Genomic DNA, 16,152 nt, shown 5'->3' on the forward strand with positions numbered 1-16,152 from the left:
TTTAAGATCAGATACTGCATTTTTTCAAAAAGTAGCTTAACTCGGAAGGCATTTCGTGATCATGAGGGGAAGGCGTAGAGTTTTTGACATTTACAAGTTTATAATGTTCGCTCCACAAATTAAATTCTTGTTGGATCTGGCGAACCACTCATAACTTCTTCAATTACTTCTGCTTCCGTTGTAGTAGTTAGTAATTCTTTGACTAATTTGATTGCTTTCGAACATGCTATGCGGTCTTGAAAGTGAATATTTTTGAACCTTGGGTCTAGCAAATGAAACCAGATATTTTGTTGCAACTATAATTTGGCAATTATTCAAATTCTATAATTGTCTGATAATTCAGGGAAAAGAAAATTAGGAGCCAACCCCAGGCACTTCAATGGAACCTCCATTTAAGAAAGCCCGACAAGAACAAGATTTTGAAAATGTAGTTGCCGAGAAGAAAAACCTTCAATATAAAGTAAAATTACTATCTCAGCGCTTTTAGCGGCGGGATAGTAAAATTAATAACCTCAAATCTGCCTTAAATATTACCAAGAAAAAGTGTTCTAATTTTGAAGAAGTAGAAAGTGTGTTAGTTAATAACTTCAGTAACATTCATAACCATATTAATATCAAAAAATCAGATAAAACTGTACGTTAAGTGAGCAGCTCAAATCATTTGCTTTAACTTTATATTTTTATTCACCGAAAGCCTTTCGATTTTTAAGAAATCACATGAGTTTACCACATCCCTCAACACTTAGACGCATTTTATCAACAAATGACTGTAACACAGGGTTCATGGTAGAAGTTCTCGAGTTCTTAAAGATCTCTGTTCACAAAGATCTTTTTTCAAAAGATGTAAGTCTAATGTTTGATGCAATGTCTATTAGGTCAGAATTGACATATGACAAGAATAAAGATAAATACTGGGGATATGTCGATTATGGTGGTATAGTTAACAACGATTCAGAAGCATTAGCAGTAGCTAGTACTCGTAATAATGATGGTATCATATACGAGAAAATTTAAATGCCCAATTGGGTATTTTTTTATAAATAAAATATCGGCCAACATTCAATGTCAATTAGATATAACAGCTATTAGGCTCTTGACCGATATAAACATTACGGTGAGATCGTTAACTTGTGATGGCACTGCTACCAATATCAAAACCTATGAGCTTCTAGGCTGCAACTTTTCTAATATTTATGATTTAAAAGCCTGTTTTAAGCACCCAACAAAGGATAATAATATTCACTGCTTGTTAGATCCACCGCATATGATAAAATTAGCCCGCAATGTTTTTGCAGAATGTAATCTGAAGTCAGATAAAGGACACATTGACTTTAAATATGTTAGGAGATTACATGATTTACAGGAACAAGAAGGGTTAAAATTGAAAAATAAACTTTCCGCCCTTCATATAAACTTTTATGGAAAAAAATGAATGTGAAATTAGCTGCACTTTTTCACAACTTTTTGACAATTCTGTGTCTGATGCAATTCAATTTTTAGATAACAGTGGTCAGGATAGTTTCAATGGTAGTGAGGCAACGGTAGAATATATAAGAATGATTGATAGAATTTTTGATATATTTAATGCTAAAAATCCTTATGGTGTGGGCTATGATTAAGCAACAGAGATTTCTGGATGAAGGCCATATTAGATACAAAAAACTATTTATTAACATTAAAAATTTATCAAGAAAGTATACTCTCACATAGGCGTAAAACCCCTGTTCTCGGCTTGATTATCGACTGTATTAGTATTGCAAATCTAGTTACTGACCATTTAGAAATATTTTTTTCATGTGTAAGAGCTTGTGGTGCTTTGAATGATAACCCAAACGCACTACAGTTTCGTTATACTATGCGAAAACTGTTATTTCGAAATAGTGTGTGTAGGGCAAATTGAGAAACAATGGACGTTTATAGCTAATAATGTCGATTTAGTTATTCCAAAACAGCGATATGTGAAAGTGGACTCAGACGGAAATATTGCTGCAAAGCGTGAAAACAACAACGCTTTCTTTTTGACTATTTCTACCTACGTTATAATGACTAATGTTTATGCTTGATTTTCTTTTCCTACAAATTTTTCATTGATTTAATAAACATTTTTATTTCTAAAATGTGTTTTTATCATATAACCTAACACAACACAAAAAAATATATTATCAACAATGTGACAAGTTCATATGTCACATCGATCCTTGAAAACTTTTTCAGTAATAGTGTGACAAAATATCCCTTTTTTTTAATCCTGTTAATTTATACCGAAAAATAGCCAATAGCGCAACAATTACTATAGTTTTAGATGAATTAATAGTTAAATTATAAATCACTAGAAGGTTTTGTTGCTTTAGCTCTATTATTTTAGATTTTATAACATTTCGAAAGTTTTAAATACGCGTCCTGTAAAATTGCCTTTTTTGAGATGTTACAGTATTCTCGCAAAGAGGCGATATGTAGTGGATGAATTGGCAAAAGAATACGGTGTCACAGTTTTGCGGTTACCACCATACCATTGTGAGCTGAATCCCATAGAGTTAATATGGGCTCAAGTAAAGGGATTTGTAGCAAAGCAAAATAAAACTTTTAAAATGGCAGAGTTAAAAGTTCTTTTACCAGAGGCCTTAGCAAGCGTGACTGCGGAAAATTGGAAGAATTGTGAGGCCCACGTCATTAAAGAAGAACAAAAAATGTTTAAATTGGACAAAATTATAGATGACACAACCGAACGCTTTATTATTCATGTGACAGATAGTTCTACTTCATCGTCAGATTCAGAATAAGTTATATTCGATTATGATGATAAAAAAGAAATATCCTCACCAAAGCATTTTCAAATTTGTCTCTCAAACTTTGACTTTTCATGTCAAATAATGCCATTTGCATACAGCTACGGTAAGATTTAGGCATTAAAACTTTTGTATCCTTGTGATAAATAAACGATTTTAAAAAGAATTTAGTTTTATTAAAACAAAAAATACTAGTGTAATAAAGGTTTATCACCCCTGAGTCACGTGGTTTTTTTTGTTTACCTTTAGTAAACTACCTAAACCGACGGAGTATAATATTCCCAAAGAAATTGCTAGCGTTATCCCCAAATTCGATGGTGACGAAAAGCTATTGAATTTATTTATTAGAAAATGTGAATACGTAATTAATTGCTGTAGAATAAGAGGAAACACAGATCAAGATTTTTATGTGTTTCACGTCATTACTTCTAAGCTATTTATTTATAGGTAGAGCGGCAGCTTTAATAAGCGAGCGACAGGACTAAGAGAGTTGGTCCGTACTAAAGAGAGCATTAGAGCAACATTTTGGTGATTCTAGATCCGAGGAATGTATCGCGATTGAATTAGAAACTTTAAAAATTAATAATAGCGAATCTTATCTATATTTTTGTAATAGAATCCAACATGTAAGAAGAACATTGATTGCTAAAGTTAATTGAATAGAAGACGTGAATCTCCGCAATAGTAAAGTAATCATATATGACAACATATCAATGAATGTATTTCTTTATAATCTCACTGAATTACAATTTCTTGTGATAATATAATACGAGAAATAAAATGAAAAAAGATTCTTCAGATTAGACCACAAACTTCATTTCCTGTTAATACATATACCCCAGCCTCAATTTAAATATGGAATTAGTCAAAGTCTGAAACCCCAAATACAGACACAGCAGCATACAACATTTAAATCACAGTTAACTCCGACCCCTTAAATAGGTTTTAAGTCCAATAGACCTCCACAACAATTCGGATATCGCCCTCAATTAAACCAAAATCCACAACAATTTGGATACCGCCCTCAATTTTAATCAAAATCAATTGGGATATCGTCCTCAAAACCAACAGCAAAAGATATCTACGGACGTAAGCATGCGTATCGCCCCACAACCTAAACCTCAAGGTTTTAAAATCAATGAGGTCTATAATATTAATGAAAATGAGTCGGAATTCGAAAACTCATACTTTAATGAGGAGGAAAATTACGAAGAAAATTGCGAAATTAATCACTATAGCTAAATAATTTATCTTTGGCGTTTAGACATAAATGTCACAATTATTTTAAAGCTTAGATTATATACCTATAGATGTAACCATGGCGTGACCGCACTTGAAACAGAAATAGATTTTTATGGTGTTGCCTAATAAGTTGGCAATTCCCACATATTAGGTAAAAAATATTATGAATTCTACTTGATCGCGAACAGACATTATAAGTACCTGTAAGTACTTCGCAAACTAAAAATTCTGAATTAGCACATTTTATATGCTAGCTTCAATAATGTAACTCTTATGTCGTAGTCGTACGAAATACTTTAATAAAACCTCCTTGGTCTAATATTTCGTTTTTACAAGGGCGGTAAGGAGAATCGTATGGACATCCATCGACCGACACGACATAAAACACACACGACACGTTCAATGATGAAATAAAACCAGTCTTTATCATAAAAATATTTATTACAAACCATAAGGAAATACCTACATTCATAATTATTGACCCTTAAACAATATTAACTTAGTGTGCATATTTCTGATTCTTTCATCTCGATGAGATAATGACGTCATTATATAATGAATCCTGACTTCAAAATATCTAAAAGCGATAGCTTTAATTAATAATACAAAATGATTTTCAAAAGGACTTTGTTCATTAATATGATTCTTTATTTCTGCAAAGACTTCTGTACCAATAAATTTTTTCAAAACACTGCAAGTCATTTTTGGTAAAGTGCCTTTTTGTGAAAAATAGGAATTCCCGTGTATTGATGTGGTTTGTCTTAGAATTTTTTCGGCAAACACACAAATTTTGATAACATCTTGTGATAGATAATGTAATCCGCCAACATCCTTTACAGCAATAAAACTCGGAAACTTTTCAATTGCAAATATTGCTCCTAAACATTCATCACATTTTATTATTTTTTTCAAATTGCGCACTACATATCCAGAAATATAAGTTATGGCTTCCTTTGAAAATTCTGATAATTCTAAGTTTCCTATATAGTCATGACCCTCGGGCAAATCAACAATTGAATCTTCATCGAGACTTTCGTCATTCATAGCCAATATTCTTTCTCTTCTACTGTTTATTTTACGACAAATGGAATTTGAATTGCACGTCAAAATATTAATATTATCTAATGGTATGCAATTACCTGTGGTAATATTTTTTAATTCACCATGGATCAGCAGTCGCTTATACGCCGATACGAACTGCAGAGCAGTAGGGTTATTGTTAAACCCACCTTTAGAGCGAATGGCACTAAAGAAAACCTCCAAATGGTCTTGGCTCATTTTATAAGTACATAAATATCGAAGAGGAGCATTTCCAATATGTATGTACTTGTAAAAAATAATTCTTAGCGCCTTAATAGAAATTAAAAACCCCAGAAACCCTGTTTTTCTTCCCGAATTAATGACTAAATCACCTTCAATGAACCTGAGCGTTTTGAGATAAGTTTCTAACTCTTCTAATTTTGCATTCATCATATTTTCTTTACTGATAGGTTTTTTAAAACCATATGAATATAAACTTCGGCTATTTAGAATATCAAACAAATCATTAAAGTTTGTGATAAATTCAATAGTAGCTCCTGAATGTACAAAGTCTTCTATGGCTAGATAACCCTTGCATAATATAAGAGCCTCGGCGACAGATTTGCTGAAAGTTTGCGCAGCGAGTCTAACTTTCATTATTTGTTTCTTGTAATTAATATGAGCAGCTCTGAGCTTATTCCCTAAATGCAGTTCTTCCAGTTTTTGTAAATTATGCAATTTTTCAATATAATTCCAGGATATTATTTCGCCATTAGCATTCAAAATCTCTTTTTTGTCGGCTAGTGTATTTCTAACAAGTTTTAACATGTGACATGCATCTGCTATTATTACTATGATTTGACCTTCAATAGTTATTGTTGGATTGATATTGTTAATGTCATTAAATTGAGCGCCTAGATTTTTTGTCATGGCGAAATTTGCAGGACATCCGTCAAATGTCACCGATACTATTTGTACCCCACATTCTATTAACAAATGTACACAATTTTTTAATAATTCACTACGTTGGTCCCCGTTGACACCATTTGTCAGAAAGTACCCAACTGGTATTTTCCAACTGGAGTTTAACGCCGTAACCATAAAGACCAAAGCATCCTTAGCTAGCGGCATACTATCGGTGTCTAGATTATGTCCTACATTCACGTATCCGACGGTGCGTTTGCCATCCCACTGTAGGTGTTGTCGGATTGACATTTCGTCAAGACTAAGGCAGCATAATATTTTTTCATTAGACTTACTAACTAATAATTTGATAGCTTCAAAAGCTTCACTTGTGAATCCAGGTTCACAATCCACACATTTATACCACCTATATAATGTTTTAGGATGGGGCAAGCATGTGTTAAATTGCTTTCTCACAAATGCATAGGCCTTAGGGCTTAAAAAATGCAAACACAATGCAAATTTTCGTAACGATGGCGAATATTTTCGCGGACAGTTCGTTTTATCGAGGTATCTTTTAAGAAAATCTGCATTTTCAGATTCAACATTTGACAGTAAATCTAATTCTTCAGATTGCATTTGTAGTTTGCATTTTAATTCTGTTATAATATCTTGTAAATGTGCTGTCTTTTTAACTAATCGTCGTTTAGATTCACGTACAGCACGCAATTTTTTGCGACAATTATTAGATTTTGTCTTCTCTTTCTGCAGCAGATTTTCTAGTCGTTTTTCCTTCTTAAGAGTCGCTGGCTGGACAACAGGTTCTACATCAACTTCATAGCTGGGACCGGCCTAAAATGAAATTAAGTAGATTTTATAGTTCTTCTATCAAATATTTGTAAGTTTTACAGAGAATCAGTACGTCAGGTAAATATTGTTTCATTTTGCGCAGGTATGCTTACCACAGTTAACTTCTCTGGTTGAATATTTTGCACTTCTCGTAAAATAACCAACTTTCTTCGTTTATTAGGAGGTGATAAAGATGAATTAAAATTCTCTTTGCTCTCCTGGCTCGTAGATGGTAATGGAGTATTATCCTGTTGTGGACACGGATACGTTGAGGCTGGACTCTGTAACATTTAAAAATAAATACGTAAACAAGCAAATAATGATTAAAAGAAAGACTCAATATTGCATTATTAGAATGAATACTAAATACTTATAGAATAATAAATACTAAATACTAACATGTATATATTTCGTTGGTACTGAGTGAGGTTTTACTTGTACTCGTTTATTTTTATATAGTAATGAATCATCATCAAAATGAATCGAACAAATTTTTGAATACTTTGTTGGCTGCCAATTTTCTCGTCCAGTGGCATCCAGCCATTTCTTTTTATAAAGATTGGATGGAAACCTGAAATTTAAAGAACATTTTATTCACATGCTACGAAAGTTTACCTTTATTGAGTAATAAGTTAAATAAACTACAATAAAGTACTTAAATAAATCTAAGTAAATATAAATTTACATACAGAAGAATTAATTTCCTCTCAATAAAAATATTAAACTACTAGCTTTTACCCGCGACTTCATCCGCGTGAAAAGTATCCTATGTGTTAATCTAGGTAATAAACTACTCGTGTGCAAAATATCATTGAAATCCATCCAGACGTTATTGCGTGATTGAGTAACAAACAAACATTCAACAATACAAACCCTCGAATTTATAACATAACTACGATGAGTACCTGAGCCAACCCAACAATCGTATGTACTGACAAAAATGAAATATGATTTATTTGGGTAAATTCAAGTAGCTATTATGGCAACCTTGAACCGTTCATAGTTTTAGGTTATTTTATTTTGTGATATTGAAAACACGTATCACAACTCAATATTCTTGGCTCACGTCACTGAATTCATTACAAAACATCATAATCAATGATCATCTGGCCTTGTAGGGCGTTGTATTAACGAAAGAAATGATAATTTCGCCTACTTACGTGTGAAATGTTATTCCTTCAATTTTTCGCTCACTCCGGCTTTTACAGCCCAAAACACTGCAACCCACCATCGCACTTACACTAAATATTCTTTATCATCCAATTTTTATACGCACTAAACACTGTAAATTCGCACAATCACAGAAAAATCCGCAAGACGCCAAGTTTGTTTGTCACAATCTGTCAAACTCAGATCTTGCCAAACAACAAGACCGGCCATGTTGACAAAGACAAAAAATATATATTGTGTCCTGTTTCTTTGCATAAGTCTGACAATTAACGATCTCGCTCTATCAAGGAAAGTCATTTTAATGGTTACATCTATAGGTATATAATCTAAGTTTTAAAGAAACAGAAATGACAAGACCATAGATTACAGAGTAAGGTTGCCAACAGTAAAAGTTTTGAACAGGTACAGAATATAAACTATGGATGGCGTTCAGTGTTGCAATTAATCATTTCAACATCCTCTTCTTCATTGCAAACCCATAGCCATGCAACAGTCATCAGTCTTCTTCTTAGAAATCGGTTTTGTAAGTATGTCGGCAACAATATCTTGAGTCCCAACATAGCAGAGTTGAATTTGCTTATCAGCAACTCTTTCTCGGAGGAAATGATGTCTCAGATCAATATGTTTGCTGCGAGCACAGTAAGAATCATGCCAAACCTGCAAATTTGATTGCGCTTTGATTATCACAATAAATTATGGTGGGCACATCTGTAAGCTTCCAAATTAGTTTCGACTCTAAATGCCTTAGCCACATAGCCTCTTGTGTGGCCGTAGCTAGTGCCATATATTCAGCCTCCATGCTTGATAAGGCAACTGTGTTCTGTCGTTTAGAACACCATGAGACTGAAGCACCCTGAAACAAAAAAATGTAGCCCGAGCATGATCTCCGGCTGTTAATTTCGGAAGCCCAATCTGAATCACAGTAGCCAAACACTCCTCTTTCATCTTTATCTTGGCAAAACTTTAATTTATAATCCTTAGTTCCTTTTAAGTAGCGTAGCACTCTTTTTACTGCCAACCAGTGTTGTGTTTCTGGTTTTTTGTTGAAACTACTCAATTTGTTTACAACAAAACAAATATCTGGTCTTGTTCCTTGTGATAAGTAAACTTCCAATAGCTTCTTGATAAGGTACATTACTAATAATATTATTTTCATCTCCTGTGCTGATCAATTTAGAACTAAGATCACAGGGCGAATGGACTGGATTACAATCTGTCATATTGAATCTCTTTAGGATTTTTTCTATATAAGCAGTAATATTCACACCGGAGCTCTCCAAAGCCATTATCATAGGTTTGTAGTAATCTGGGAGACCAGCGAGCAGCAACGTACCCAGCCACTCGTCACCTACTACAAAATTGATATTTCTCAACTTGTGAGCTGTTGACATTACCTTATTGACATATTCTTCGACACTTGAGCAATTGTCCAAGCTAGTGGTGATCAAATCTCTCAATAAACCTACCTACCTACCTCTTGTACATGGACGTAATTAACTGGGTCCACCAACAGTATTATTTTCGATTTTGCTTTCGTATTTTTCTTGCTATCAGATATATACGCTGGATCAGGTTCAATCTCTTGCCACAATTCTTCATGTTCGAGGTAGTTTTTTACGGCAAACTTCCATCTTTGGTAATTTTCTCTTCCAATGAGTTTCTCAATAGTACCCATTGTTATTTGTGATGCCATTTTATTAAGTACTTTCTCAAAAAATAAGCTGAAATTGCTGGGAGAAAAAATAAGCACGCCGGCAATGGCCGATTTTGATTTGAATTTTTAGGTTAATTAACTTTAATCTAATTGAATCACAGCGTTTATATTTTGAAATACTTCCCTAATATACTATCGGACATATTGGTTTTATTTTCGATATCTGCACTCATATCTAACAGCTTGGTCTTTATTGCATCTGCACTTATTTTCATGCCGGAGTGCTCAACGGCCATTATCATGGGTGCGAACTTGTCGGGTAATCCGGCTAATAAAAGTAATAAAAGTTTTGAGCCCTATCCACAACCTGGGTCACGTACGCAGTCATTGATTCCGAGCTGTCTAGGCGGATGGAAATCAAAGTTCTGAGTAGGCTGATGCGACGCGTGAATCCGGAATTGTCAAATAACGACTCTAACTTTGCCCACAAGTTATGCACGGTGGTTTCATTCTTGATGTGAACGTAGGGTGATGGGTCGATAGTCATCACCATCGATAGTCTTCCGATCATCTTGCTCACTGAGAATAGCACTGTTCGTGAGGTCGATACCTTCGAGAATCAAAAAGTTTTCGACAGCGAATGCCCAATCGTCGTAATTCTCTCTTCCCTTTAGCTTCGGGACTATTGTGATTTATCTAAATAATAATATAGTCTCAACTATACTTTTAACTTGATACTGTTTATCTATGCTGATATTCTATTATCTATGATTCATCTATGCCGTGTCTATGCTCTCTGTATAATCTATGAATAAATTCACAGTGTTCTAACAAGTCACAAGCGTCGTTTCATTTTAGGTTATGGGCCCAGACCCAAATTTTCCAAAATTATTAAGTCAGTGAAACAGTGAGTCAGTACATAGTTATAGTAATTTTGACTGAGTTAGGCGTTCGTAATTCTTCCGCATGGCTGCTGCGAACTATTTTGTCAACGTGCCGAAACTTAAAGGCAGAGAAATAGTACTACAGTGAGTGGACTTTTGCCGCCGAAAATTTCCTAGTACTCGAGGGAATGCTTCATTGTGTAAAACCTGTTACTGGGAAAACAATCCAACCGGCGCTATTTGTTCACATCAGGGATGTGGAATCATCAATGATGCTATGGGATAAACTGAAGAGTTTATTTGACGATTCAGGTTTTAGCAGAAAGATTAGCCTACTTCGTACTTTAACTCGATGGCGTCATACGTAAATCAAATGATTTACGTAATAAGAAATTTCTCTTGAAATAAGCTGTGCCTATGTACTATGTGTTCTATCTTTCTTCTTGTCTGTATTCTGTGTGTATCTGTGTACATGAACTATTAAATAAATAAATAAATGATTGAAACCGGACAAAAGTTAAGAGGAACGGGCTTTCAGATTAATGACGATTGGATTGGGTGCTTGTTGTTGGCTGGCCTAACAGAAAAATACATGCCTATTATTATGGCTGTGGAACATTCCGGGATAGAAATTTCATCAGATGCTATAAAGCAAAATTGTTAGATATGGCGGAAACGACAGAAGTTTAAGGCGAAAAATCGGAAGAGGGCGCGGCGTTCGTCAGTTACCACAAGCGCCAACATAAGAACAAAAATAAAACTTTAGCTGATGTCAAAGATGGCGGCTCAAGGAAAACAAACGTCAAGTGTTACAAGTGTAAGCAACCGGGTCATTTTAGTAATCAGTGCGCTAATAACAACTCAAAACTAAATGAACAAGGTACTACTAGGAAACCAACAAATGCGTTTAGTGCCGTATTTCTTAACGCAAAATATAACAAAGACGACTGGTATATTGACTCGGGCGCGAGTTCGCATTTGACAGCTAACGAAAGTTAGGTTTTCAACCCGTGTTATGATCAAACAAATGAGATTATAGTTACAAATAACAATACGCTGCGAGTGTTGTGTACAGGCGACGTCAACATGGTGACAATAGCAGATGGCTGTGAGTATGATGTGCCGATCAAAGAATTACTCTGCGTTCCTGAATTGACTACAAACCTTTTATCTGTAAGTCAACTATTGAAGAATGGAAACAAAGTTGATTTTGATGAGAAAGGATGCAAAATATACAACAAGGATGGTTGTTTAGTGGCTGTGGCAGATGTTGTCAATGGAGTATACAAGATCAGGGTGCCCAACTATGCAATGTCAATTTCTACTTTGTCTGGCAATATGGCATCGTAGATTGGAACATGTGAATATTAATTATCTAAACAAAATGTCTGAAGCTGTGGAAGGTCTGAATTTGGATGAAAAAGTTAATATAACCAAGTCGACATGCTCCACTTGTTGTGAAGGCAAGCAGTCTCGGCTACCTTTTAAACATGTTGGAACTAGAGCTGATGAAGTCCTCAAGGTAATCCTTGAGGACTTCATCAGCCTCCTTGTAATGCCTTTTTTAGCTGTGCCCTAACAGGGTCCATAACATTGTACCTAGCTTTAAGTCTCCCCAACATCTTTTGTAACATTATGGAATGCAAATAAATATATAAATATGAATCCACACTGACATTTGTGGGCCAATGGAAGAGTCATCAATACGAGGTGCAAAATGTTTTCTTTTGTTCATTGATGATTATTCAAGGATGATATTTGTATATTTCCTCAGAAACAAAAGTGACGCTTTGGCATGCTTCAAAGAATTTAAGGCGAAGGCTGAAAATCAAACAAACAAGAAAATTAAAACTATAACAAGTGACAATGGTTTGGAGTTTTGCAATAAAGAGTTTGATATGTTTTTGCAAAGGGAAGGAATAATTCATCAAAAAACGAATAGCTACACACCACAACAAAATGGCCTATCTGAAAGACGTAATCGCACTATAGTGAAAAAAGCAAGATGCCTATTGTTTGATGCAAAGCTAGAAATAGAACTTTGGGCAGAAGCAACAAACACAGCAGTATATCTTCATAACAGAATTATAGCATCAGGATTAGATGAAAAACACCTCTTGAAAATGGACAGGCAATAAACCAGATATTAGCCACTTGCGTGTATTTGGTAGCAAAGTTATGGTCCATCTTCCCAAGGAGAAAAGGCGAAAATGGGACAGAAAGTCTATTGAACATATTCTTGAGGATTATTCTGAAAACGTTAAAGGATATAGAGTCTACAATCCAGCGACTAAAACTGTGAGCCTGAGTAGAGATGCCATAGTAATGGAGCAAGAGAAAAATGAAGTTGTCTCTCTTCCAGTGACTGATAACAGAGGGCCTAGCCAACAGACCCGTAGCGATCGCAAATGCCAGGAGCAACGTTAGTAATTGTATGGAGATGAACACTAAGTCACGTGGTCAAATCAAATGAATAGAAAAGTCGTAGCCAACAATACTATAGTCCGATTTTTAATTCGAGTAAAATGACATTTCCAGTGTAGCAGGTTTTTAGTCCCAAATAAATAGTGATGTGCTAGAATTGACTTTTCACAATCAAAATTTAGTCGATGTTACATTTTTTTTATTCAATATCGAATTGCCTATATTGCATAGCATTGTGTATCAACTTATGTAATTATAATATATATATATATTATTTATGCAGTATTTTCGTTAAAAGTTCTGGTATTTATCGATAAATGGAAGAGTGGTATTAGGCTTTTTCGTTACAAAATATTGCATAAAACCTGTTATATTATTTGTTTTAATTATTGGAAGCGCTATGGGCATTACTTGTCATGTCATGGGTGCTATTTTGTTTTTTATCCTGCTCCCGAATTCCGACGGTGCCAGAAGTGTTTAGTACAGGGTGTCCGGTGGCAGAATTAGGATTTAAATTTCGAACTGTTTTCGAACCGTTAGCGGAGGGGCGTTCGATTCGTCATTTGTGCGGGCTCCTTAGTCACGATGTCGCAGTGGACGGGTGAACAACGTGCGTTCGCAATCGAAGCTTTTTTTTAAAACGATTCCTGTGCTATTGCTCGTCGAAGATTTTGTTCGCGGTACAATATCCGACGGCTACGTGATGCGCCAAGCGAAGATTTGATTCGATTGTGGGTGCGGAGGTTCAGAAAAACAAGTTCAGCAGCAAATAATCCGCGGACGGGACCCAGCCGAACGTCGAGGACTGATGACAACATCGAACTTGTCGCAAACAGTTGACGCGATAACCCGCGATAGTCCGTGCGTAAGAGAGCGGCTGCTGTAGGGCTCCCAAAAACGATTGTGCAAGAAACATTGAAAAAGGACCTTAAACTTCACCCCTGTAAAATTCAAATTGTGCAAGCGCTTAAGCCTAATGATAACAATTTACGCAAAAGTTTCTGCGAAACAATGTTGCAGCGATTTCGTACAGAGAACACAATCTTTTGGAGCGATGAAGCCCATTTTCATTTAAATGGAAGTGTAAATAAACAGAACTGCCGTTATTGGTTACCTAAAGAACAGAACCCACGATTGGAACATCAACAGCCACTTCACAGTCCCAAAGTGACGGTTTGGTGTGCATTGTCAAGCAGAGGAATAATCGGACCCTATTTTTTTGAAAATCGTCAAGGACAAGCCTTTACTGTGACCGGCGTTTCTTATCGGCGAATGCTTAACGATTTTTTTCTGCCAATATTAAGAGAACATCCTGCCTATAGTTCACAGACATGGTTTCAGCAAGATGGCGCCACGCCTCACACTGCTAGAGAGACCATGGCGCTTCTTCGTGATTTGTTCTCTAACAAATTGATAAGCCGTTTTGCTGACATCCCCTGGCTACCCAGGTCGCCGGATCTTACTCCCATGGACTTACTTTTCTGTGGGGGTACCTCAAAAGTAAAGTTTATGAAACCACCATCTCACCGACCATCTCAGCATTAAAAGAAAATATCGTTCGCGAGGTTAATGGCATCCCGACGTCCCTTCTCCAGCGAGTGGCGCGCAATACTGAAGCCAGATTCCAAGAGTGGTGTCCGACGTGATGTCATTTGGACGAAATAATTTTTAAGAAATAAAACCCGCCCTTCTTTTCTTTGTTATAGTCATTGAAATAAAAAAAAATGTTTTGTAGTTTTTTTTATTATTTAATTTTCAAATCCTAATTCTGCCACCGGACACCCTGTATATTCTGCAATTTCTTGCTTATCTTACTAGTTAACTTGTTTTCTCCTTGTTGGTGTTTGAGCTTTGAGCTCATAATTTCTCATATAGGCAGTGATGAAGGTTTTGTAGAAGACGGTTTACTTATTTTAGAATCCAAGAAAAATAGTCTGGATTACCATGAAGAAATGAACTCAGAGTGTTTTGAAGAATGGCTTAAAAGCATTTTGCCAAAATTAAAGCCAAATGCGGTGTTAGTATTAGATAACGCACCGTACCAATCAAGAAAAGTTGAGCGTATCCCTACCTCAAACTAGCGGAAGGCTGAAATTATTCAGTGGTTACATGAAAAACAAATTCGATATCAACCTACTATGATTGAAGCTCAGTTATTAGAAATAGTAAAACATAATTATGAACGTTATGCTGTGGAAGAGTTGGCTGCTGAATACGGCGTCACAATCCTGCGTCTGCCACCTTAACACTGCGAGCTCAACCCGATAGAGTTAGTTTGGGCTCAAGCAAAGGGATACGTCGCCAGTGTACTTAGCTAGTGTTAACAAAAGAAGATGGCGTCATTCTTCAATCAGCTGTGAGGATTCTGTTACGTGTTTTGCTTTATTTTGTATCATTTTTTATTATTCAGTTTCATTTGAATAATGCATTCTCTCAGTATGTTGTGGTGCGTTTAAAACGAAGAAAGGTGGCTTAAAAAGCAGGAAAGAGACTTTAATCGTCAGTGCGTCGGCACGATCGAAGTTATGCCGGATAGTGTATTTGTGCAACACTTCAGATTAAATAAATCTACGTTTCGGCCCTTTTGTCCAGAACTACGAGTAAAAACTTCCTTGAACTTCTCAGGAAATTTCTCTAACAGTTAAGGAAATTCATAAAGAAATTTTGCAATGAATAAACTTACAAACTTAGCCGGTATTAACCTAATTTATTCAAATATAACGGTTGTGTCTTTGTAGGTGTTGTGCGCTCTTAGCTTTTTGGCGACAGGCTCCTATCAAAGGATTGTTGGTGTTACCCAGCATGTTTGCCCAACGAACAGCTAGCCGATGCATCAGACAAGTCGTTGATGCGTTAAAACACCCTCGGACGTCTCGTGTCTCGAAGTCCCGGGACTTTTTGTAAATTTCGTTGTCTCGTGTCCCGGGACTTTTGGGTCGAGACTCGAGACGAGACACATAGTCATATGTATTGTATTAATTTTTATTTTCAAAGCATTGCATGAGCCTAGCTAGCGCCATCTGTTACTGAAATGAATAGTTACTTGGTCTACACAAGTCCTGCCTGACACAAGCTCAGTCGCAAATTTCATTGAGTGTGGTGGGGTGCTTTTGTTGCAGTAGCGATTATAAAAATTCAACGACGGCCATCGATCTCATGTAAGTTCTTGATTTTGTTTACTTCAATGGTAAATTAAGTAGGTAAGACGTTTACATAGGTT

The sequence above is a fragment of the Trichoplusia ni genome, chromosome 3 (genome assembly GCF_003590095.1).
Source record: "Trichoplusia ni isolate ovarian cell line Hi5 chromosome 3, tn1, whole genome shotgun sequence".
NCBI lineage: Eukaryota > Metazoa > Arthropoda > Insecta > Lepidoptera > Noctuidae > Trichoplusia > Trichoplusia ni.